Source organism: Paroedura picta, chromosome 2, assembly GCF_049243985.1.
Source record: "Paroedura picta isolate Pp20150507F chromosome 2, Ppicta_v3.0, whole genome shotgun sequence".
NCBI classification, from domain to species: domain Eukaryota; kingdom Metazoa; phylum Chordata; class Lepidosauria; order Squamata; family Gekkonidae; genus Paroedura; species Paroedura picta.
The window spans coordinates 113,684,164-113,711,906 of NC_135370.1; positions in this window are offsets into that span (position 1 = coordinate 113,684,164).

The following is a 27,743-nucleotide window of genomic DNA, read 5'->3' on the forward strand; positions in this document are numbered from 1 at the left end:
ATCTGTTTCTAAGCAAAAGGATTTAGGCTTTTGGCATGCATTCATTTGTATATGATAATAGTTACTCAGAGTGTTAAACCAGTGTCTGGTCAACAATATGGATAATACTGCAGAGTAATCACACGGGGCATGAAACAGGATGTATAGCCACATGTGGTGCTACAGTACACATGTGTACCTCCTTCTGAGTCAGGAGTCCTTCTGAGTCAGGATCTTTCCATTCACAACAGGAATATACACAAAACTGTCTGTGCTAATATGAATGGGGAGTCCTTGTATGGGATCACAATATGTGTTCACTGAGGTTGAGGTTCAGTTGTATGAAAATGTTTTGATTTTAGAATTAGGTTTGGTCTTAACAAAAGAGTATCTTACCGGGATTATTGCTTATATAAAATGTTTCAAAGTTTATCAGCTATATTTATGTAAAAACCATCTGCTTCACTGCATAAAGGGAAAGCAAAATTCACCAGGAACTGAGCATTTTCATGTACTGAGATGAGCCATAACACCATCAATATATACATTACAGATAATTTTTTTCAAAAAAGAGACTTCCTTCAGCATTATGAATGTCAAAGTAAATTGTTCAAGTTAGAGAAAGGGGATTTAGGAACATATAAATATTTTTAAAGGTGACCTATAAAATTATTGCAAAATTCCGCCATGGAATTGATTTCTAAGGGAAGAAAAAAATAGCAATTTTTGTACAACTTATGCTTGTCCAACTGAATGTGATCTGGTAAGAATGTGATCTGGTAAGATAAACATGCATGAAGAGGTATCTGAAGTCACATGTGATAACCTCATCTTGTGCTTCCCATAGGTGAGACCCTATAGATCTTCAGGGAAGTAGTAGAGCTCAGAAGTGTACAATAGTGGTGGTGGTGGGGGGGGGGGTTTGCAAGTTACATTATATGAGAAGAGTGATTTTAGTTGGAACATTCCTGGAAGAATTCCTGTTGGGATGGAATTGAAAGGTATTCCTTAGGACTTCCTCAGCACTCCTTAGAGCAAGTCTATAAAGCAGCCCAGTATTATTAGACTACCACATTTCGCACTTGTGAATTGACACAGAGCTTACTGCAGCGATGAGATATAAACCAGGAACTTCCATGTTCACAGGGCAGTTGCTTAACCAGTACACTATAGTAGCTCTATATTATACCCACAGTAATGGCCTTTAAACTACATGTAGAACAGTACCGGATGGATATCAGGGGGAAAAAATTGACAGAGTAGTTCAGCAGTAGAACTGGCTGCCTAAGGAGGTGGTGAGCTCCCCCTCACTGGTGGTCTTTGAGCAGCAGCTGGACAGATATTTATCATGGATGGATGCTTTAGGGCAATCCTGCATTGTGAAGGGGGTTGGACTTGATGGTCTGTATGGCCCCTTCCAACTCTATGAGTATATGCATCTCTCTCTTTTAATGTACAAATATCATTGGATGTGTTAATCTGAAGCCAACAAGCATTAATTTTAGATGTACTCCTGTGTCTCAGAGAAACATTATATAAATATAGTGTAATAATTAAGCCAAATTTGAATTGAATAAAGATAATAATTGGCCTAGATTTAGCTACCCAGAGATACACCCACATACTGAACCAGGCCCTACAACAATTAAATGACTTCCTCCATCCAGGAAATCAGAGTGGCAATGTTATCACCTCACATCGCAATCCCTGTTGAGTAACTGCTCAGTTTGAGAAGATAAAATTATCTAGGCCCTGCAAGGTTCAAGTGATGACAGCAGTTTCTGTTATCAAATGACAACAATCTGAATTATCTAACACATAAGAGCAACAACATCACAGGTAAGATAAAGGGTACCAACTAGAATGAGGTCCATTCTGCACAACTTTAATGTAGCAGAAGGCTTTCTTATTGTAAACGCTACTAATTTGCAGTTCCGCAAGGCGTCGCACACAATTTGCAACACTCCTGCAACAGTTCCATGAAAAGCGATTTGTTGTAGCACTTCTAGGGAAATTGGGAAAAGTGGATTCACCCTCCGAAAAGCGCTACACTCTTGCAAACAATCTGCAACACTAGCGAAAAAGACCTGTGCATTCCCATGTGGCAGTTCCAACAAAGTCCCTCCCCCTGGCTCTCTCCTCTGAACTTCTGTCAAAGTGATCGCCATTTTTTTTCCTTGGAGCGAGCAGGGAAAGCAACGAACCAGCGAGGTTTGATTCATCCAGCGAGGCTTCTCCGGCTACAGTCCCTCCACAGAAGTGCTTTAAAGCTCCCCTAAGTCCCCAAGCACAACACAGCTCCGTTTGCAAGTTCCATTTATTTTCGGCCAAAAATCACGCCCGTGCGGGGGGGGGGATATTTTTTCACTCGGGGGAGCATGGTAACGATGACTCGCCAGCTCACATGCCAGCTAGATGGGTCTCTACATTAGGAAGAATCAAGGCATATTTGTTGCAACATGTGTGTGTTTGTGTGTTTTTTAAACCTGTGCTTAAAGGGAAAGGAGCTTTTCCAGAGCATGATAACAACCGCCCATTGGCTGTTTGTTTGATTGACGGCCAGGGGCGGGACCAAGCACAGAAAAAATCGCTTCCTTTCTAGCGATTTTTGCGAGACCAGAAACCTGTGGGAAATGAATGAAACACTACTGGATTCCACTACAAAAGCAGGTATGCATAACGCCGAGATTGCACTTTTAAAAATAGTGTTTCCGCTTTGTGGAACCAATTGGCAACATTGGTCCTTGTGTGGAAACACCCTGAGAGTTAGTTTTTACACAGAGCAATTTTTTTTTACTGTTATTTTATGTTGGTGAACAGATTTCAGTAGAGATTGCTGAAAGAGCTGCTGCTTCAAGGAAGCCAGTGTCATGTGAGAGTGTTGGCTAGATTCTGGAAGACCCAGGCTGGATGGATGCTTGCATCGTGACCTTGGGACAGTCTCTCACTCTCAGCCTCACTTACCTCCTAGTGTTGTAAGTATACAATGGAGGGAAGAACCATGATGCAAGATGCTTTGGGTTCCTGCTATAAAACAAGGCAGGGTATAAATGGAAAAAAAATAAATACATTGAATGGCCACATGGAAATGGGTAAGTTGAATTACGCATTTCTTTCCTGTATCAAACACGAGACCAATTACACTGACCAAATACGTAATGTTCACATCAAGATGCAGCTCGAATGTGAAGGCAAGTCATGTGGGCAACTTATCAGCCTGCATCCAAGCGTTCATTTCTGGAAACACTGCGTAGTCCTTTTGTACAGATTCCTTCCATCATGGGTACCATGCCTTATTAGTTTGTCTCTGTACAAAATACAGGTTTTTAAAATATATATATTATTGTAAATATGGTACTCAGAACTAGACTGTGGATTCTTTCTAGGAAAATATTATCATCCTATTGTATAAATGGAGACATAAAAAGTTTATGTGGGTGCAGCTGTGATTCCATTTTTGTCTGATGGTGCACCTAGCACAGCACCCCTGAGGCTTTTGAGAATGGGAAACTCCCAAGAAGGCACCTTGTAAATTATGAAATGCTGTTTAGAGGAGGGGAAAAAATCTCTTCTTGCCTTGCTTCAGGCAATCGGGTGAAGAGTGACATTTGATAACCCATGTCATTAGCTTAGGTTGCATAACTACAAAGGTTATTGTTTGTGCTGGTCCATTCTTTAAAGCTTTATTTATCTTTGCGATAACCTCTTGTGGCAGCAAATTCCACAGCTAGACCCTACATACAGAAATATTTCCTTTTAAGGATGGGCTCACCTGAATAGCTCACAATCACTATGGAGACTTTAAAAAGAAGAAAGAAAGAAAACAGCATCAGCATCAACTTTCTCTTCTCCCACCCAGAGTATTTATGATACGGAAGTCATTGCTTTTCTTTTCTTTTTCCTTTTTTCCTTTTAAAATTGATTTTTGTTTATTGATTTCCTCTTGACTTTGTAATGCGGTTGGATGTAAAGCACTGGGTGGGACATAACACATAATGAGGACTCATGAAATACATGAGGAAAATATGCATGGGAAAAACATAGTAATTATGAAGATCTTGTTTTATGATGATGATGTCCTTGTATTTAGAATGCCACATAGGAATACAGTATGCTTCTTGTGTTTAGCTGCTGGGAATTATTGGGATTATTGCATATTTTCTCTTCCTTTCTCTACCAACTGTACTCAAATACCAAACATGTATATATCAAGCAATCATAGGATTCATTAAAAGAGAAATCCACAGAACACTTTCCTAGGATTAAGTCTTCTGAGTAGCCCTGATTAGGATTGCTATCCAAAACTCTGGGCCAATGTAGAAGACAAAATGGTTGTCATGACTAATCTAGAAGTGTGACTCAGCATGACTAGAAATACCATTTTAGCAGCTGGTTTTGGATTATGAGATTTCCAAAGGTGATTGTATTCCAGGCATTTAAACCTATTTGTAGTTTCCAACTGTTCTATAAAATAAAATGGAAGATTAAGCAAAGGAAAGAATTGATTTATAATAGCAAGACCCAGAAAGATAGAAAAGAATGGCAGTGCTTTTTTGTGTGTCCTCTCAAATATAAGACTATGCTGATTTCCAGCAATTTCCCTGGTACACTTGGAAGAACCCTGAAAAAAGTTACAGGTATTCTGGTGAGTACATTCACACACACCAAAAAAAGCCATGTACTTAGCCTATTTAGTTAGGCACAAGATGGGCATTGCCCTAATATCTACAGAATTTTCAGAAGTCATTTGTACCCTCTCACTTCAGTTGCACGTTTGTGTTTATAGCACTGAGTTGCCCAACTGGAGACATGGTATAGTAATTTTTCCAGCAGATTTGGGGTTCCATAAGCCCTGTCTTCATATACAGTAAAAAAATCATATCCTTTCTTCCATTTTATATACTAATACTAATACTAATACTAATACTAATACTATACTGCCTTTCCTGTTTGAGAATTATGTAAGGTGCATTACACATTTTATAATATCACTGAATGGGTAAAATCAGAAAGACAAGAGATTAAAAACCAATAACAATAAATCCACAATTTTAAACCATGCTGGAATAAGATTTAAGAGAGTTTGGTGTCCGGACCAGAGTGGGATTTTTTTGGGTAAAGCATCTATAGGGTTTTGTCCCCTCTGAACAGCTCTGCAGGCAGTGATAGTGGCTCAGAGCAAACCACGGCAAAAAGCCTGGAAGAGAAGGAAGAGGAGAAGGAAAAGGTGGGCACTTGCGAGAGAGCTCTCTCCGCATCCTCACACAGCCTCAAGACAAGGGGCAACGTCTGCTCTGTGCCGCCTTTCCTTCCCCTTAATTGAAGGGCAGTAGCGGGGAGACACTCAGGCTCAGGGGTGCCTTTACCTGCAGCCAGGTAAGCATGCTGTCACCATCCGTCCACACAGGGCAGCTGAGGGGGAAGCGAGGGACTGCGGACCTCCCTATTTAACTTCAGTGCTCCCCCTGTAGCCAGCAGCAACCAGCGCTCCCGCTCTCTGGGGGGGGGGGAGGGTTGCCTACACCATACTGTAGCTACCCTTGATGACTTCAGCCTCTAAGGAAATGGTCCGAGTCAAGTCTACTCAGAAGCAAGACCCAAAAGGGGTGGCAGTAAAAAAAAAAAAAAAGGACTATGCATTATGATTAGATGCATAGGCATCTCAATGGAGAAGTTTTACTTTAAAAAAAAGCTTGCATCACAGCCTTCTGTGTTCCTCTCCTCCACCATTTCACAGGGATGCAGAGTTCCAAGAAGTGCAAAAAGGCAGCAGAATACATCAAGAGACCCAGGAGTTGAGGAATGGCTGGAGGTGCGATTTTTTATAGCGTTACACCATTGTGCTGACCTCAGAAGGATGGAGGGCTGAGTCAACCCTGAGCCAGCTGCTGGGACTGAACTCCCAGCCTCATGGACAGACAGCTTCAGACAGCATTTCTGCCGCTTACCACTCTGCTCCGCAAGAGGCTCATAGAAAAGCCCCTAGTTCCCCCCAAAGTCTCCCTGTCTACTTTCCTTTACACCCTTTTTATGTAAACTTCCAAGCAAAGTCCACTTGAAATTCTGGGCCCTTTATGCCTTTTATTTCATAAGACCTTCATGGCAAATTCTGATTTTTATTTACCAGGCCAGGCTTGAGAAAAGTCACTTCATCCCCTGTGTCTCTCCAGCCCGTTGTGTGTTCATCATTTACAGTTACAGGGTCTAAATATTCCTTATTTAGATCTTCCTGCACTTTCCAGACTTGCAGGACCCTTGCAGGTCTGTTTGTGCAAAAAAATAAAAACTGATGCTGGTAAGGGATGCCTCTACCATTGTCTCTACTATTGCTACTCATCTCTAGCCTCTTATGATCACCTCTGCAAGCAAAAAATCCTCCTCTACAGAAAGGTAGGACTCTGAGGCATTATATCATTTTTGAGGCCACACCTGCAAACTTCAAGGAATATTTCCAGCCTTGAGGTAGCCAATCTCCAGGTGGGGCTTGGAGATCTCTGGAATTAAAGCTCATCTTCAGACTCTAAAGATCAGCTCCCCAGGCAGAAATGGCTGATTTGGAGGGTGAACAGCGCTGTTGTGCAAAAGAAACGTTTGAGCCTCCCATACACATGGTTGTGGAGATAAAACAGGAGGCAAAAGAATCCCCGCCACAGTATCCAGTTTAATCTGCACAACCACCTTGCACGATAGGCCTCAAATGTTCAGAGAATGGTGGGGAAGAGACACACATAGCTTGGCTGTGTCTTTCCTCCAGCAGTGAGGCTGGCCACAGCAGTATTTTAAGAGGGATGGGCCTTTGCTGTGGCCTCCATGTCAGCCAACTGTTAGGCAGAAGGGGAAATTCCCCCCCCCCCCTCAATAGGAAAGCACACAAATGGCCACAGACTTCCCTGCATTTCTGTTGGAAACACATCCCTCCCCTCAGTCAGGGGCTGCTAGAGGCTCCCTTCACAGCATGCCTGAAGGTGCAGAATCCTGTGAAAGAGCAGCAATTGGCCCTGGGAGAGGGGAGATTCCGCCAATAGGAGTCTTTGGAACCTTCAGTATGTTGTCAGAAGTATGATCACATATTATTTTTAAGATGCTATTGTGATATGTCAATTGCAGATTTTTTAAAAAGGCCTCCAGTGGTGGGGGATAATGGTGGCTGTGGAGAGTCGAGGCTAGGAAAGTGCAGGGAAAACTGCTGTGTGGATACTCCACTGACAGTGCACCCCTCCAACATTTCCTATAGTCTTTCTCCTGGCAGATCTTATTAGCAGGCAATGGGAAAGGTAAATATGTGGTAAGTCTCAGACCTTCCAGCATTCTGCTCATATCCTCTGATAACTTGCTGAAAAGCACCCAAATAATTCTCAGGGATGTCCAAGACTTCTACAGCTAATGCGGGGTCCAAGTTATTTAATTAATTAATTTATTTTCTTGAATTTCTATACTGCCCTCCCAAAAGGTTCAGGGCAGTTTACATAAAACATCAAGGGCATACATCACAATCAAAATACAAACACATCAACAGCAATCACAACAGTGGTTCCAAAATTAACAGACTATTACAACAGATTCATTTGAACAACAACAAGAACCCCTAGGGAGGTCAATTTGATTCAGGTCATGAAGGGGGTGTCTGGAAGAGGGGACCAGCAGATATTATTGGGTCATTCAGCTTCAACCACATGCCTGGTGGAGGAGCTTACTTTTGCAGGCCCTGCGGAATTGTGGGAGTTCAGGCAGGGTCCTGATCTCTTCAGAGAGCTCGTTCCACCAGGATGGAGAAGACTCTGGCCCTTGTTCATGTCCAACGTGCTTCTTTGGGGCTAGGGATCACCAGCCAGTTGGTGGTGGAGGAGCTCTTTTTGGGGGATAGGCAGAGAAACGGTCTCTAATATACCCTGTGCCCAGTCCGTGTATGGCCTTGAAGGTGATTACCAAAACCTTAAGCTTGATTCAGAATTCAATTGCGAGCCAGTTGACTTGTAGAAGTACAGGGCAGTTGTGGGATCTCCATGGTGTATTTATAAGGATACTGGCCATGGCATTTTGAACCAGTTGTAGTTTCTGGATCAAGGATAAGGGTGGGCCTGCATAGAGCAAGTTGCAGAAGTCTAGTTTGGAGGTGACTGTTGTATGGATCACTGTGTAGTAGAAGGCTTGCCATGCTATTCTTATGACCTGTGCCTCCATGAGGCATCAAGGATCACACCCAGGTTTCTGGTGGAGTGAGCTACTGATAGTTGTACTCCATCCAAGCTGGGTAAGTGCACTTTCTCACTTGCTCCTTTCCTACCCAGCCACAGGACCTCTGTCTTTGAAGGGTTGACCTTCAGATGACTCTGCTTGAGCTATCTTGTCACTGCTTCCAGGTATCTGGCTAAGGATTCTGGGGGAGAATCAGGCAGTAAATTGGCCACAGCATATTTCTAAAACATTCATTGCTTGCTCTCTGAGGTAGAAATATCTTACGAACCAGGGTAACATCATTGGATGACAGTATGGGGATATAATGATGGCAGATAAATACATTTTCTTTACTATTGTACGAGCTACAGAATAGGCTGTGAGATGGGCTCCCACTAATGTTCAGATGAATTCAGATCATCCTCCACTGTCACTCTTACCACTATTCTTGGCACTTCATATCCCCATGTTCTTTAGAGAAACCTGATGTCTCTGAACATGAAGGAAAGGGCATTTAGGAAAACACTTTCAAGTCCTCCTGTTCCAGTGTAGTTTGCAGTCATATCAGATGGAAAATACCCCAGAGCTGTCAGAAAACCATTTGGATCTAGGGCCAGATCTTTCTAATTAGATCCTTACCCCACACAGGTCATGCACTTTAGCCTAAAGCTGACCAGGTAATGATATGTTGAGGTAAGCTGCCTTTACCCTCAGTTGAGACATCAAAGTGTGTACTGTCGTATTCTCTTCCACACATTAGAAGAAATGGAGAAAGTTCTTCAGTCATTATTCCCAAGTGTTAACTATCTCAGGCTCAATTCCTTATTTATCTTCCAAAATTCACTCTGTGAGTCATTGTGAGCTAATTTAGATAGTGCTACCAAATAGGGTTCCCCCAAAAAAGACTTCCCATCTTTAGTACCCCAAAAAGATAAAAGGCAGTTCTCATTTTTGCTTGGTATCCCTTTCATATATTTGCCCTGAATCTTTTGCCTAGAATTGTTGTCTGGTGAATGGTTTACTCTATGCTTTTGTTCTTTGTCTCAGACAATATTTTAGCAACAGACAATATTCTCAAAGAAGAAATGCTTTGCTCTTTTAATGACTTGGAACTTGATCAGTTGACCACTCTCAGCAAAAACTGCAGGAAGGAGCTGCCTGTGAACTGGTATTAACTCAAAACATACCTGGCATTGCTTCAAGTTATTTTTGTCCCTCCCAAGTTTAATCAGTTCAGATATTAAATTTGGTTTGTGAGAATCAGCTGTACCCTTTCACTGGAAGTTACTGGTAAGGTGGTGAAGCTACTGAAGACAGGTGGAGCTGTAGAAGTTTTAGCATTCTCATTTAGAGTGATTAATCCAAAAGATTAAAGAGGGTGTTGAAAGAAATGTGCCATGAGCTTAGCTGCTGTGCTTTTCTAGGGAAGGGAATAAGGCATGGCACTTATTAACAATGGTTCTATGGAAGATCCTTGTAGGACAGAATGAACAATCCTATAGATCCAAATTGTTGCTCAATGTTTTCTTGTGATCATATGAGTGGATATTCTAAGCATTATTACATGAACTAAGTGAAGTATAATGCTGTGGTATTTCTAAAAAGTGCATTTATGGTTCTTTTGATTGAAATGATAGGTATTCTATGAAGTTATGTAGGTATTCTATGAGGTACTCAGCTCTGAGTTATAGCTGAGTACTGATGATAATCCAGTTGTGAAGATTCTAACAGACATATTTGGACAGAGTGGATAAAGCCCATATAAGATCTTTTGGTCTGGAACTGAGTTAATATCTAGTCCATGACTAGTGCATCAGGATGGATGAGAAAAACAAGCGAAGGTGACCCAGGGATCCAAATAAAAGTGTTTATTACAAATCCATACGAGAGCCTATGGATGTTATGTCAAAGACAAAGAACAAGGGCATTATACTATCTTTTATACCATAGGAAGCTCCACCTAGGAGCAGGGTCAATTGACCAGAGATCATGTCAGAATTACCTCAAGAGTTGTTGTTGTTGTTGTTGTTGTTATGTGCGAAGTCGTGTCCGACCCATCGCGACCCCATGGACAATGATCCTCCAGGCCTTTCTGTCCTCTACCATTCCCCGGAGTCCATTTAAGTTTGCACCTACTGCTTCAATGACTCCATCCAGCCACCTCATTCTCTGTCGTCCCCTTCTTCTTTTGCCCTTGATCGCTCCCAGCATTAGGCTCTTCTCCAGGGAGTCCTTCCTTCTCATGAGGTGGCCAAAGTATTTGAGTTTCATCTTCAGGATCTGGCCTTCTAAAGAGTAGTCATGGTTGATCTCCTCTAGGACTGACTGGTTTGTTCGCCTTGCAGTCCAAGGGACTCGCAAGAGTCTTCTCCAGCACCAGAGTTCAAAAGCCTCAATTCTTTGACGCTCGGCCTTCCTTATGGTCCACCTTTCACAGCCAAACATTGCAACTGGGAATACCATAGCCTTGACTAAACGCACTTTTGTTGGCAGGGTGATGTCTCTGCTTTTTACGTTGCTGTCTAGATTTGCCATAGCTTTCCTCCCCAGGAGCAAGCGTCTTTTAATTTCTTTGCTGCAGTCCCCATCTGCAGTGATCTTGGAGCCCAGGAAAATAAAATCTGTCACTATCTCCATTTCTTCCCCATCTATTTGCCAGGAATTGAGAGGGCCGGATGCCATGATCTTTGTTTTCTTGATGTTGAGTTTCAAGCCAACCTTTGCACTCTCCTCCTTCACCCGCTCTTTAGTTCCTCTTCACTTTCTGCCATTAGAGTGGTATCATCTGCATATCTGAGGTTGTTGATATTTCTCCCTGCAATCTTGATCCCAATTTGTGACTCCTCTAATCCCGCCTTTCTCATGATGTGCTCTGCATACAAGTTAAATAGGCAAGGCGATAGTATACAGCCTTGCCGAACTCCTTTCTCAATTTTGAACCAGTCAGTGATTCCATGTTCAGTTCTCACTGTTGCTTCTTGACCTGCATATAAATTTCTCAAGAGACAAATAAGATGCTCTGGTATTCCCATCTCTTTAAGAACTTGCCACAATTTGTTGTGCTCCACACAATCAAAGGCTTTAGCATAGTCAATGAAGCAGAAGTAGACCTTCTTCTGGTACTCCCTAGCTTTCTCCATGATCCAGCGTATGTTGGCAATTTGATCTCTAGTTTCTCTGCCTCTTCGAAATCCTGCCTGTACTTCTGGAAGTTCTCGGTCCACGTATTGCTGGAGCCTAGCTTGTAGGATTTTGAGCATAACTTTGCTAGCATGAGAAATTAGTGCAATGGTGTGGTAGTTTGAACATTCTTTGGCATTGCCCTTCTTTGGGATTGGAATGTAAACTGACCTTTTCCAATCCTGTGGCCACTGCTGAGTTTTCCAAATTTGCTGGCATATTGAGTGTAGCACTTTTACTGCATCGTCCTTTAAGATTTTGAATAGTTCAACTGGAATGCTGTCACCACCACTAGCTTTATTATTGCTCAGACTTCCTAAGGCCCATTTGACTTCACATTCCAGGATGTCTGGCTCCAGGTCAGTAACTACCCCACTGTGGTCATCAGGGATGTTAAGCTCGCTCTTGTATAGTTGTTCTGTATAATTTTGCCACCTTTGTTTAATCTCTTCTGCTTCTGTGAGGTCCCTACCATTTTGGTCCCTTATCATACCCAACTTTGCATGAAACGTTCTCTTCATATCTCCAATTTTCTTGAAAAGATCTCTGGTCCTCCCCATTCTATTGTTTTCTTCTATTTGTTTGCACTGTTCATTTAAGAAGGCATTCTTATCTCTTCTAGCTTTTCTCTGGAATTCTGCATTCAGTTGGGTGTATCTTTTTCTTTCTCCCTTGCCTTTCACTTCCCTTCTCTCCTTAGCTATTTGTAAAGCTTCCTCAGACAGCCATTTTGATTTCTTGCATTTCTTTTTCTTTGGGATGGTTTTAGTTGCTACCTCTTGTACAATGTTGCGAACCTCCGTCCATAGTTCTTCAGGCACTCTGTCTATCAGATCTAATTCCTTAAATCTATTTGTCACCTCTACTGTGTATTCGTCGGGGATATGATTTAGTTCATACCTGAGTGGCCTAGTGCTTTTCCCTACTTTCTTCAATTTAAGCCTAAATTTTGCAACAAGAAGCTCATGATCTGAACCACAATCAGCTCCTGGTCTTGTTTTTATTGACTGGATAGAACTTTTCCATCTTTGGCTGCAGAGCACATAGTCAATCTGATTTCTGTGTTGACCGTCTGGTGATATCCATGTGTAGAGTCGTCTCTTGGGTTGTTGGAAAAGAGTGTTTGCTATGACCATTGTATTCTCTTGACAAAATTCTACCAGCCTGTGCTCTGCTTCATTTTGTACTCCAAGGCCAAACTTGCCTGTTATCCCGGTTATCTTTTGGCTTCCTACTTTAGCATTCCAATCCCCCATGATGATAAGCACATCATTTTTTGGCGTTGCTTCTAGAAGGTGTTGTAGGGCTTCATAGAACTGATCAACTTCATCCTCTTCAGCAGCAGTGGTTGGGGCATAGACCTGGATCACTGTGATGTTGAATGGTTTGCCTTGGATTCGAACTGAGATCATTCTGTCATTTTGGGGATTGTATCCCAAGACTGCTTTTCCTACTCTCTTATTGATTATGAAGGCTACTCCATTTCTTCTGCGAGATTCTTGTCCACAGTAGTATACCTGATGGTTATCTGAATTAAATTCACCCATTCCTGTCCATTTTAGTTCACTGATTCCTAAAATGTCGATGTTCAGTCTTGTCATTTCTTGTTTGACCACGTCCAGCTTACCTTGATTCATGGATTTGACGTTCCAGGTTCCTATGGAATAAAAATCTTTACAGCATCGGACTGTCTTTTCGCCACCAGTTACTTCCACAACTGAGCGTCCTTTCGGCTTTGGCCCAGTCGCTTCATTCATTCTGGCGCTACTCGTACTCGCCGTCTGCTCATCCCCAGTAGCATATTGGACACCTTCCGACCTGAGGGGCTCATCTTCCGGCGTCATATCATTATGCCTATTGGAACTGTCCATAGAGTTTTCATGGCAAAGATACTGGAGTGGTTTGCCATTGCCTTCTCCAGTGGATCACCTTTTGTCAGAGCTCTCAGCTATGACCTGTCCGTCTTGGGTGGCCCTGCACGGTATAGCTCATAGCTTCACTGAACTACGTAAGCCCCCTTGCCACAACAAGGCAGCGATCCTTGAAGGGGGACCTCAAGAGTAAGGCTCAGCAAAAGGTCTTCATGGCAAATATGCAGATGAGTATGGCCAGAGCATTCTGGCATCAAAGCTCAGTATGAGGCAGCTTCATGTAAATATCATATCATAGTAAGAAGTATGATAGTTCAGTGGAAAGCTCAGAACTGATGCCATAGCCTCAGGGTATACAGGAGTATTACGGCAGAGCAACCCTATGAAAGCATAGCTCAAGATTTTATCACTAAATAAAGAAGGATGAGGTAAATTAAACAGAATTGTGCGTACCATCTTATGTCATGAAAGAGGATGTTTTTGACTCAGTTGTTTTTTACAAGATATGGTTCAAATGTGAAACTTATTTCAGAGCCATTCTTATCACATTCTAAAAACTTTAAGGCAACTACTGCAAAGGCAGTAGTTCAGATTTAATTAAAAGATGAGGAATCTTATGCAACAATAATTTGGAATGAAGGATCCACTGGCTTATTGAGGAGCCAGACTGGGGAATTCTGCAAACCTTTGAATTGTTAGTGTTTCCCTATACTGTTCCCTTTTGCTTGTTGCTGGTATTGGGGAAGAAAGGTATCACAGTCTAGACTACATAATCTTATTGTATCTCAGAAACTCAGCAGAGTTTGTACTTGGAAAGGAGATCTCCAAGGAAGAATCTGTGGAGGAAGGCAATGACAAACCACCTGTATGTCCCACTTGCCTTGAAAGCCTCTTGCTGGAGTTGCCCTAAGTTGTCTGAGAGTTGACTGTACATCACACACACACAAGTCTTCAGGCTTCCTGCTTCGTTCTTGCTGGTCAGAAAGACAAAGTTAGAACTTGTCTATTTCCCCCCAATCGTACACCTAGGTAGAAACTTCATGTTCTATTTTTGTGCTTTGCATTCTTGTTGCATAATTTAGCTTCTAAGAGCAGCTCTGTGTATGTGTGCACATGATCATGGGGAAATTTCAATTTGGATCAGGTTGTAATGTTGGGGTGGGAAGAGTTCCCTCCCCCAACATTTTGTATTTAAAATCAGCTACTTGAAGTTACTGTTAGCTAGGGGGAAAAGAAAAGTCCAATAGGATTGCCTGTTCCTTCTCATTCCAGGGTTAATAGCAGGTGATTTTGGTAGGGATATCTAAGAAGTAGTGAGGAAGGGAAGTCCCCTATGCTGTTGACTTAATTCATATCCCTTCGATTCCTTTTTTTCTGATTGATAAATCGTAATTATTTTAGCACAGATTACAAAAATAAAGAAGACAGAAAAGCTACAGAATACAGGACAAAGAACAGGCATCCTACATCCCTTATATTACATTACAAGATTATAATATTTTACTATTGTTATTAATTTTATTTTTCTTTAGCTTCTCCATCCCACCATATTGTAAATCATAGACCATAAACTAAGCATTCCATCATATATATCTTCCATCATATTCAAATTATAGGTAAATTACAGTTACTTTCTTTAATCTTCAGAACCACAGATAATCCCATCATTTCTTTCTATTTCCTATAAGAAGTCAATAAAGGGCTTCCATTGTATCATAAACAAAGCTGTTGCTTCTTCTCTAACCATTGTTGTGAGTTTGGCCACTTTCTCATTCTTTTTTTTTTTTTTAAATGTTAAAATCTACTAACAGAACTAATCACAAATATTCAATGTAACACGTAGTTTGTGAATTTTACAACATGAAAAGCTTTCAGTGCTATGGTTAGGGCAATGGCATGGGCAACAGAATGCTGCCCATTCATTAGAACTGCATTCCAGAAGGAAAATGGTCTCATTTTTATAACCTAAGCTTTTGTTCTTCTCTGTGCTGCTTTCAAACATACACACAGTCTTTGAAACTATAACTAATAAAGTCACCTATTTCTAGTAACTCCAAAGACTTCTAATGCCTATTGTGGTGAAATTATGCAAACACCCAATTCCTAGAAACAATAGCATACTGTTCCTTTTTGTCCTAAGACTTTATAGAAGTTCAAGTCTGCTGTGATTCCTGCCGCTTGCCTAGAGATCTGCAGACATTTCCATGCAAAAGAAATAAAAGTTTCATAATTATTTTGTCCTTCGGTAAAGTGCACATTCGGCGGTGTCTCCATATTGCATTGTATTAACTCCTTAATATGTAGCTATTTATGGTGATACATGCCTGAGACCAATCCTAGTGATCAAACCTCCCCTACTTAGGGAAGTATCTGCAAGTCTGATCCCTTCAATCCATTTGCCGGTAATTTTCCATTCTATCCATCTTCTCAATCAGATGCATGTTTCCCCCTTCTGCACAGAAACCCAGTTTAACTATACATGACAAAATGAATGCATATTCTTTCCCTGCCTATTCCATAACTGTCTCTCCCTTTCTTCTGTAGTCTTCCTTATCTAAATCATAAACTATTGGCTCAGTGGGACGGTAACCCTATCTTCTTGTGGTTTGTAAAGTGCATGCAGATGGACTGATGGATTAATAACTGAATGAGTGAATGATTGACTGACTGAAATGATTGGGCAAGTCCTCAGATTAAAACAGATACACTGGCTTACAAGTAGGGTTGCCAACTGCAAACTGGCATCTGGAGACCTCCCACTATTACAATTGACCTCCAGATTAGTTCCATTAATCAGTTCCACTGGAGAAAATGGCTGTTTTGGGGGATGGATTCTGCTAAGGTCTCTCCCCTCCCCAAACCCCACCTTCCTGAGACTCCACCCTCAAAATCTCTAGGTATTTTCCATCCCAGAGCTGGTTGGACTTACCAGTCATTCCCATATAAAATGTAGCCCTCTGGACTGCACCTGGTTTGGGAGCCTATATCTGCAACTCTTGGGGTCTACCTTACAATAATCTAGTAAAGCTTTCAGGGGACACGCATGGGATCAAGAAATCTACAAAGGATTGTTTCTCACCCATGGCTCCAGATTGCATCTAATTTCACTCTAGCTCCTTCAGTTCAACTTTTCTTCCTCTACTTGTTCTTCCACAGAGTGATGAATTCTGTTTCCTCACCCATGGATGCTGTCTCCAGCTCCAGCATGTTCTTTTACAGGTTCTTCTCCATTCTTGGGTCTTATCACTGCAATCAGGCTTGCTGCACAAAGTTTGCTCATTCTCAGTAACTGAAATCAACACTTTACAGTCCAAGCCTTGTGGTTACTCTGCCATATAGATCTCTTCAGCCACTAAAAGTAGATGCTGTTCACCATAGCCTTCTATTGTAAAGTACTCCAATTTCTGTTTTCAGAAATGCTGTTTCTTCTGCTCTCTCTCTCAGTTCATACCAATTAATAGTTTATTTTCAAGAAAATAATATCCCACAGCTGGTACTAATATTACATGCTTCCCACTTCTTTGGATCTGAGAATTCCAGGGGCCATTCTGCACAAGGACCAATGTTGCCAATTGTTCATAGAATGCAGAAACGCTATATTAAATAGTGAAATTTTGTCATTCCGCATACCTTTTTTTTAGTGGAATATAGAAGTCCCAGTAGCGTTTCATTCATTCCCCACAGGTTTTTAATCTCGCTGGAATTGCAACAAAGGAAGCAATTTTTTTCTGCGCTTCTTCCTGCCCCTGGCTGTCAATCAAACGGAACAGCCAATGGGCTGTTGTGTTCATGCTCCCGAAAAGCCCCTTTCCCTTTAAGAACTGTTTTTTTAAAAAAACAAACAAACCCGTTGCAATGAATCTGTGTTCAATTGTTGCATCAGAAATACCTTTTTGCTGGTGTAGAAGCTGGCGATTAATCGTTTACACACTCTTCAAGTAGAAAAAAAATCCCCCCCATGGGCTGGAATTACAGGCAGTGCTGAACAGGGGGCTGTGTTGTGCTTGGGAAATTGAAAGACACTTGCAGTAGGGAGCTTTGTTTTACTTTAGCCAGAGAAGCCTCTGAGAAGCTTTTTGCGGGAGTGTTGCAGGAGTGTTGCAGATTGTGTACGATGTCATGCGGAACCTTGAATTTGTAGCGTTTACCAAAGGTAAGACTGCTGCTCTATTTAAGTCGTGCGGAATGACCCCAGGAGTAACACAACATTTGATTTGGTATCTCCATAATATTTGCTTTATTGAAAAAAATAAAAGCAGAGCTCAGTGAAGACAACTACAATCCTATAAACATGGCCTGTGGCCAAATCTGGAGAGCTACTTGAGTAGATTTCCAAGGTTGAACTCATGTTTCCAGCAAAATTCATCTAGATGCTTTCATTCCAGTCTCTTTGACTTTCTTCTGTTACAAAAACTGCAATTTTTGGCTGTCCCTTTTTCTCCATCAACTGGAGAAGTGCCATCTCTGATGATACCTTATTCAAAGCATTCCAGAGAGGTCCTGAAATATCAGCAAACTTTCTTCTACCATTAACAAATGTATCCAGCAAAGGATTTATGGCCAGGAGTTGAAATTGTACTGAATGTATACTGCAGCCAGATTTACCTACTGAAAGAGTAGTTGGACACAGCAAGGAAGAGAAATCACTACTCCAAAGAGCAGTTCTTGACATCACTACTTGTTGGAGAGACTAGTAAATGCAAAGCAAATAAATCACAAGGAAAGATATAGTTTGCATTTTTTTGCGAGCTTAGACCAGAGCCGTTCATATTCAATACTTAGATCAAGGTACAAAGAATTTACTGTTAACACCAAGCAGGTTTGTTGCTAAATGTGGATTATGAAAAGTTGCATAGTCTGATAATTTTGAGCTTTAAAAAGAGAAAAAAAATATTAACAATATTCAGTTGTAGATGGACAGGAAACAAAGACAGGATTTTATTATAGAAACAGAAGGATGCCAGATTTGATTTTGTTTTACCAGGTGGTGAGCGGAAGATTTTATTCCATGCCTATCAAAATGGCAATATGGACTGTGGAAATATTAATCTACTTCTGCTCTCGTTCAGCCTCACTACAAGTATTGTGTTCAGTTTTGGGCACCACAGTTGAAGAGGGATGTAGACAAACTGGAGCATGTCCAGAGGAGGGCAACAAAGATGGTGATTGGTTTGGAGACCAAGATGTATGTGGAAAGGTTGGGGGAGCTTGGTCTGTTTAGCCTGGAGAGGAGACGACTGAGGGGGGATTTGATAACCATCAAGTATTTAAAAGGCTGCCAGATAGAGTATGGAGCAGAGTTGTTCTCTCTTGTCCTGGAGGGACTGACCAGATCCAATATGATGAAATTAATTCAAAAGAAATTCCATCTCAACATCCGGAAGAAGTTCCTGACAGTTAGAGCAGTTTATCAGAACAGTCTTCCTCAGGAGATGGTGGGTTCTCCATCTTTGGAAATTTTTAAACAGAGGCTGGATAGCCATCTTACATAGAGGCTGATTCTGTGAAGGCTTAAGGGAGTGGCAGGTTACAGTGGATGAGCGATAGGGTTGTGAGTGTCCTGCATAGGGCAGGGGGTTGGACTAGGTGAACCAGGAGGTCCCTTTCAACTCTATGATTCTATGATTCTAGGGAAGTTTTTGCATGGTTACACAGGGAATACTGAAAAGCAAAACATCAGGGGAGAAAGATACACATGAAACTGCGTTAAACTGAGTCAGATTATTAGTTTTTCCAGATCAGTGTTGCCTGCTTTGACTGGTAGCTGCTCAGGGTCTGATCTAGTTTTATTGGAGATGCCAAGGCTTTGGACCTGGGACTTTTGGTATGCAAAGAAGAAGACTTGGTTTTTATACTCCACTTTTCTCTACTGTAAGGAGTCTCACAGTGGCTTATAATCACCTTCCTCTCAACAGGCACCTTGTGAGGCAGGTGGGACAAAGCCCGAGCCTCACTCTTACATGTTACCCTGCTTCCTTTTTGGCATTTGTTACATTGGAGGTCTTCATTGTAGTAATCATGACTAATGGCTGTAAATAAAGCAACCTGAATTTAAAAAACAATTTTGAGTAATCACTTCTGAAGCCACATTTCTGGGACCTCAGGCTGCTACAATGCTTCCCCCCGCCATGCGTGCTCATGCACACAAACACTTGGAGAGTTCTGTTCTGAGGCTGTGGGAAGCAGCCTGACAATCTGTAATCAGAACTCCTGTGCTAATGGATCAAATGTCACTTACTCAAGTTATAGTTAAAGGTCAATGCGATTGTCAGGTGAGAAACTCTAGATCAAAAGTATGAAGAAAATAGGTGAGAAATGGTGCCAGAATGAGGAGGGATTAAAGGATTTGGTGAAATATGAGACTTGAAATGAGCTGGAGTCTCATTTTCTTAATCTCCAACATTCAAAGGAAAAGGTAAGTAACCTACTCTCTGCTGTGCACCTGTGAACACCTTGTGTCTCCTTTTGCTCAGGGATTTGTCCTCCACAAACAGAGAGTAGAAAGAAACCCAGATTTGTTGGCTGCCCAGATTTTGATTAAATCGCTTCTACAACCCTCAAAGACTGATTCAGAGTAAAGTACTGCTAATGAAGATCTTTTTCATGTTGGCTTGATTTGAAGACAGGAGTTAGTTAACCTCAGACTTGTAGTGCCAACTGATATATTTTCAGGTCAGAAGGACATATTTGACTTTGCGTATGAGGGTGGCATTGGTTAAGCCACAGTGCATAAATCCTAGAAACTCAAAGGCCTATGAAATATGAAGAACTGCTTTCCATTTACAGATCAGAAACAAGGGATGTCTATGATGCTGTGATATTTTACAGCCAACATGACATTTCCAAGGATTGCTTCACAGATTTTTAGGTATATACATTAAGCTATCACCTGGATCCCAAGGAAGATTTCTCTGAATAAAAGGAAGGTTGATTTTTTTGCCAATTTCTCCTTGCTGCTGAAGGCTGCCTCTTCTCTAACACAAAAGTAGCATTTGGAGTACTCTTCTACAAGAGTAGCATTTGGAGTGGCATTCTGGGCTGCCACAAGAGTCAGGATGTGAAGAAGGTTACTTCTCTGACAGAAATCTCCTCTGTAAGCAGGTATATCCTGTGGGTTAGTGTACTGAATGTTCCAAAGCATCCTGGCATGGACGGAGCTCTGTCTGGAGGCTTGTTGCTGGAAGTATGCACACTCCTTTATATGTTATCTGTAAACTGCTCCCGCAGGAGCGGTAGAAATAAAGCAGTAAGGGCTAACTGGGTGGAGAAAGGGGTGGGACAAGTCCAGGATAAAAACTTGAAGGGACCAATCAGGATCCGCGAAGCGGCTTCCGATTGGCCCCTCCAAGTATCAGACCACAGCAACGCGTGGTTCCTGATTGGCCTCTTGGCCCTAACGGACTTGGAGGTAAGAGGGCCGTGGCGAGGGAGCAGGGCCGCCATGTCAAAGGCCTGGCGGCCCTGCTCCTTTCCCCTTGCTGAAGCCAGGGTCTCAGGTGGGTGAGGGAGCGGGGGAGAGGCTTCGGAGCGGGGAAAGGAGCAGGCCTGCTGCATCAGAGATGCGGCGTGCCTGCTCCTTTCGCCGCACTGAAGCCGGGACCTAGGGGAGGGGTAGGGAAAAGGCTTCAGCGCGGCGAAAGGAGCAGGTATGCTGCATCGGAGACGCACCGGTCCTGCTCCTTACTCCATGCCACAGCTGGGATCTCGGGGGGCCGGATGGCTTCGGGGACTGGCCTTGGTCCGCTTTCAAAGCGAACCAGCGCTCCCTGAGGCTTGCGTGCGGCTCCTGCTTTAGGGCGACGCTCGCTCACTCTGGGGTTGCCTCACCGCAAGCCTTCCCACTCTGCCTTCCCAGCATGCCACAGCTCCAAGCAGATGTTGGAAGAGCAGGAGCTCCGAGGGAATGCAGAGCTGCTGCTGCCGCTGCCCCCACCGCCAGCCACAGACCTTCGCCCTCCATCCTGCGTGGTGCCCTGCAGAAGCTGCAACTCCGGGGATGAGGCAGAGTGAGCAGCTGCAAGACTGGTAAGGGGGCTCGGCCACGCCGCTGCGATGGGTGGGTGGGGGCGCGGAGGCCCACACCTGCAGGCTTTACACCCTCTTCCGTGAACCATCCCACCACTTGGCAGCCGAGTGGCTCCCTTATTCAAAACTCGAAAGTATTTCATGTGGTTGCAAATGTAAAATTCAACAACCCTTCATGAACAGCCTCTCAAGATCACCAAGAAAAATGGCTGAAATTTTCCAGAGATGAGGGGGAGAAATCCCAACTCTAATGATGTGTATGACCAGTGAATGGTTAAGAAATTTCATTCACTCTACACTCAATATATAAACAAGAGGGGGAAAGTTTATAAACTCTCTTAAATAGGATAATTTATACATCAAATCCTTTAAATTTATTGCTCACAGTCTACACATGGAAGATGGATAGAAATTTCAGTATGTGTACATACCATCTTAACAGAATAAGCAAACAATTTCAGTAGCAGCTCATCAATGAATTCAAGATATATTTTGTATTTTGGACTTGATTCCTGGTTTCTTGGTTTTCTGCTTTAGACCTTCATTTATCATCTCAGAACAAAAATTATCTCCTGTCTGCTTTCAACACACCTTTGGAATTGTGTGAATGCACCAGAATTTCATTTTGTACTTACTGTATAAAGAAATGCTGAGACCTACTATGCATCCTCCTTTAATGTGTGCAGAAAAATAGTCCCTTAATATTTATCACAGTTTCTGACAGTCTTAGTGCCATCACCCATTGGCAGCGAGTGGAATTTGGTGATTTCAGTTTAGGATAAAATATTGCTTGGGAAAATCAACCATGGAGATCTGTTTTCCAGGATGCTTCTTGACACAAACTCAGTGTATCAATGGAAGAACAATCTACAGCCTGTGTTTATTTTGAAAAGTCTTAACTTTTGTTGTGTATTCTCTCTCGGCTCCAACTGACATGTAGAAACAATATGACATGTTTCCCACCAATCCTGAATTCCATAGCTGCTCAATGTGTTGTTTAAAACCATCATTTTGTCATCCCATGACTTTACTTGTTCAAGTGCTTGAGAAACAGAAAACTGATAAATGCTAACTCCATCAAGACCTTGTGTGGAACATTTCCATTCACTTCAAAGGAACTTGCCCATAAATCTGCCAGTCTAGATAATGGAATTTTATTTATTTACAATGAATTGTAACAAGTACAAACTGGAAAGCCTTCACATGAGGACAATAGAAACACATCTTGGAGTCTGATTTAAAATAAAAGTTAAATAAAGCATAGACAGTATTTCTCTGTACTTTCATATATTTTTGTGAATGTTTATTTCTACCTTTTGAAGAGAAGAATTTGTTGCTGAAATCTAATTTAAACCTATTATGAATGGAGATCTGTCAAAAATGTCATAGCTCACACATTCATTTCTTTTAGGAACTCAGAATGTATTCTGGTGGTATAATCGTTTGATAGGACTATGCCATGTTTTTATGGACTTGAAGACTAACTAAAGATATTTTGAGTGAAAAGATGATGGTGATAGTTTCTTTACTTCATCTACGTATTGCCTTTCTCCTCAATGAGGACCCAAAGCAATTTACATAATTCGCTTATCCACACAACAATCTTGTGTGGGAGATTAGTCTGAGAGTGTGTGACTGACCCATGATCATTCAGTAAGTTTTCATGGCAGATCTAGTCCACCCCAGGCTAATCTTAATGTAGTACCAAAAGAAAATTTTATGCAGTTGAAGAGAAGCTGATAAATATTTTTCCACAACAAAAAAATCACATATACTAGAGCCACTGGAACACGGTTCCTTACAATGAGGATCTTCCTATCAATCCTTGCTCTCTGACTTTGCCTTTAGACGTGTGGTGAGGACAACCAGATACAGGGCTTTTTCAGCAGTGAAATCACAGAATCATAGAGTTGGAAGGGGCCATACAGGCCATCTAGTCCAACCCCCTGCTCAACACAGGACCAGCCCTAAGCATCCAAGAAAAGTGTGTATCCAACCTTTGCTTGAAGACTGCCAGTGAGGGGGAGCTCACCACCTCCTTAGGCAGCCTATTCCACTGCTGAACTACTCTGACTGTGAAATTTTTTTTACTGATATCTAACCTATATCATTGTACTTGTAGTTTAAACCCATTACTGCATGTCCTTTCCTCTGCAGCCAATGGAAACAGCATCCTGCCCTCCTCCAAGTGACTACCTTTCAAATACTTAAAGAGGGCTATCATGTCCCCTCTCAACCTCCTTTTCTCCAGGCTGAACATTCCCAAGTCCCTCAACCTACCTTCATAGGACTTGGTCCCTTGGCCCCCAGATCATCTTCGTCACTCTCCTCTGTACCCTTTCAATTTTATCTATGTCCTTCTTGAAGTGAGGCCTCCAGAACTGCACACAGTACTCCAGGTGTAGTCTGACCAGTGCCGTATACAATGGGACTATGATATCTTGTGATTTTAATGTGATGCCCCTGTTGATAAAGCCCAAAATGGCATTTGACTTTTTTACCGCAGCATTTTTTAAATTTTTCTGACCCAGATGCAGAATTTTACACTTATCTTTATTAAATTACATCTTGTTCTCATTTGCCCATTTTCTGTCTCTATCTTCTGAATTCTGAATTCTGTCTCTATCTTCTGCAGTATTTGCCAGTCCTCCCAATTTGGTGTCATCTGCAAACTTGATGAGTAGTCCCTCCACCCCCTCATCTAGATCATTAATAAATATGTTAAAAAGTACCGGACCGAACCCTGAGGTACCCCACTACTCACCTCCCTCCAGTCTGATGAAACACCATTGACAACAACTCTTTGAGTACGGTTCTCTAACCAATTCCGTATCCACCTATTTGAAAATCCAGATTGCAGTCCTTCAGTTTATCCATCAGAACATCATGGGGAACCTTATCAAAAGCTTTACTAAAATCCAAGTAAATGACATCAACCGAATTTTGACCTGTTACTTGGTCAAAAAAGGAAACCAGGTTGGTCTGACAGGACCTGTTGGAGACAAACCCATGCTGACTACCTTGGATCACCAAATTGTCTTCCAGATGTTTGCAGATCGCTCCCTTTAATATCTGCTCCATTATCTTCCCCACAACAGAAGTCAGACTCACTGATCTGTAGTTTCCTGGGTCATCCTTCCTCCCTTTTTTGAAGATCGGAATAACATTTGCTTTCTTCCAGTCCCCTGGGACATCTCCAGTCCTTAAAGAGGTCCCGAAGATGATGGACAAGGGTTCTGCAAGTTCTCTGGAAATATCCTTTCCTTTTAGGATAATCCAATACCATGCTCTCTTTTAGATATTAGGCCAAAACATTTATTTTTGCTCTTCAATTGTGTTTTTATAATGTGCTTGTAGTATGATAGTGTAAGAACTGTTTCAACAGAGTTGTTTGAGACTGCTCGATGTTTTATACTGCTTTTATGCTCTTGCTTGGTTTGTTCAAAACGGTTTACAATTTTTATAGTTTAAAACATCTGTGGTGTTTTATCTTGTTATTGTGTTTCACTTTGTTAGCTGCCTTGAGCAGCTTTTCTTGAGAGGTGACATAAAATTAATTAATAAAGGCAGGAGGAAGAAATCATGGACAGGACAGTCCTTTTACAGGGACACAAAAATATCTCTTTCATTGACTATAAAAGCATCCATTGTTTCCTTTTCATATATTTGGGTTTCCTTAATAATATGAAAAGAGTCCTTTCCTTCATGTGCAGGAAGCATTTAGAAGCTGTCTTTTTGTTTAAAAAGTAATATGTTGTAACAATAAATAAATTCACTGTCACCTGTATATTTTTCTTCACAAGGCTGATTTGTTCCTTAAGTAAATAGTTTAACTATTTCTTAAGTGGAATATTCCCCATTCAAGGGAACACAATGGGCTCCATTCACAAGCATTCTCCAGCAAACAGACAATCAGCTAATGCCAGAAAAACCTGCCGTGTAATTTAAAAAAAACAAACTCTTACCATATAAGTTTTAAAAATACATACATAAATGAAGACATTAAGAATAATAACCACTTGTCACTTCAATAATCTTTCCTTCCCAATATTTTCTAGATTTATTCTTGAAACCTTCACCAGCTGACTTTCTAGAAATATGATTCACAGTTGGGTGAAACGTAAGAGAGACGAGCAGTACAATTTCATGTCTCCCTACTAGCTGTATAGTGACTTTATATCTAACCATGAGAAGATTCATGTTGAATTCCAGCCTGTGAAGGCATCCAGACTAAAAACCCATTCCTTGCTAAAAGTGACTGCAGGATGACTACTGAATCAGTGACATGTTGTCACGCAGGGCTAACATTCCATTAGTAACTTGCTTGACCATGTGGAGGTGATGAGAGGTAGATACTAACAGAATACTAAAATGACACTAGGATGAAAATTAAGACATAATAAAACAACTTCATGTAACTAAAGATATCTGCATGTATATTCGACATCACTTGCTTTCAACATCCCTTCCTGTTTTTTGCTCTGTACATTCAGACTGCAAAACCAATGCCTTTAGTTCATTCCCAAAGCTTTGTCATATGTTGACAGGCATTAACATGCTCATACTGTTCCAGAGACCATGCCAGACAGCTATCAGTTGTCAAGGTCTAAGAACTCTTCTATTTATATTTATGGTTCTTTTTCATGTCTGAGAGGGAGTGGTATACTCTTAATTTCACTCAAGGTTCCCAGGAGTGTTTTACTTCTTTCGGGTGGGGTAGGGCAGGGATGGAGGGAAAATGGATTGCCTGCCTTTGATTCAAATGCCTATAAAACAAGATGCTAACTGTAAGTTCCTGATTTTTTTCCTTAGCCTTCATTTCCCCCCACTACAGAGAAGCAGCCATATTAGGTGGTTACAGCGAAAATAACTAAGGCCCCTGCAACACCTTGAAGACCTCAGATTGGTCCTTGAGATCAAGCTAAAGCTGTGGAAGTTCAGAGCTCAATCTGAAACAAAGCTCAGCCTTGTTTCACACATTTGCACTGACATTTTTTTAAAATGAAAATTATACTATTAATGTAATACCCGCTCCCAAGGTAGGATTTTAATTTTGTTTTTATTTATTTATTTGGGTAATTTAATGCTATTTTCCAGCTCCATTTAGGGCCAGTACTATGATATATGGATGTGTATACACCTAGAGGTAGTTTCTGCTTCTCCCTCCAGGCCTGTATGGGACGGAGACATATTTGGTCTTGTGGTTTGGTGCTGAGGTTGTAGTTTCTCTGTTTGTATTGGTGTTCTCTATTTTGTAAGTGCTCTGTCCCAGTTGGAAGCAAAAGTGACATTTTTTTTGAAACTATCAGAGCCTCCTGTGTGTGGTCTATGGTGCAGCACTGAATGTTGTGGTTTACAAATGCCCTGTTATTTAGTTATTAATCTAAGTTATTTAGTAGGGTCAGGGGGGGGGGGTGGGAGAAGATGCTTGAGATTATGTGTGGATAGCATTTGTGCACCAGCTTCCACCCAGCCTGCAGTGGCATGGGAGCGGGTGACAGGTGAGCAATGGGCATCGGCCCATTGGTGTTCCTGGCTAACTACTGCTTTGTTTGGCCTTGAGCCTTTTAAATCTTCCAAATCTCCCTTGACCTACCATTAGATTATTTGTGTAAACTCTAGGGTTGTGCACTCTGGTGCACTTCAGCTGCTTCGGGGAGCACCAAAGCCCAAGGCGGACAGCGCTGCTGTGCGGTGCGGAGGGGAGGGGTGGCGTGTCAGCCAGTGCCCGCATGCAGGCACAGAGCTCTGAGTCTGTGTGCAAGTGCCTGCTGGCGTGCCACCAGTGCCCCTCTTCTCCGCCCCATGGTGCTGGCTGCCTTGGGCTTTGGTGCTCGCCAAAGTGGCCAAAGCGCACTGGAGTGTGCAACCTTGGTAAGCACCTTCTGTATTTCTCCACAGTCTAGTGCGTGTGCATAGGTGCAATTATTATGAATGAGGGGGTTCCCCTAGATTATAAAGCTCCCTACAGTAGGAGGCTGACTTGCTTCCTTCTCTGACTGGGATTAGATAGCAAATTAAGACCCTATTTCAAAAAGGACATTTGTTCAGGAGCCAACTAGTTAATGTCATCATGTAGCTCTTTTAGACCATGTTTTACCTAGCTTTTCCCTGCAGAATAAAGTCCCATTGAGAAAATGGGAATTGTTTTATTTTAGTGCTGAAGAGGTATAGTTGGCTCGTATACTGCTGGGATTAAAGAGAGCAGTTTACTGTTCCAGGCAGTAAGAACTTAAGCCCTTTCAGTCAAGGCAGACATGGAGAGGGTCAGCTTTGCACTTCCTGTCCCTTCAGTTAGGTGTTTATCCTGTGTTTATACTGGAGCGGAGTTATTTGTTTTCCTCTCAGGATTATATCCAAACTATAGAGATCCTGCATTTATTGTGTGGCTGTTAGAGACCAGCATGAGTGGAAATAGTCAGTGCAGCTTGAAGTATTCAAACCAGGCTTCAAATGCCCACTATAAGATCCATCTGGAAAAATAATTAATGAAGAGCCTCAGTATCATTTAAT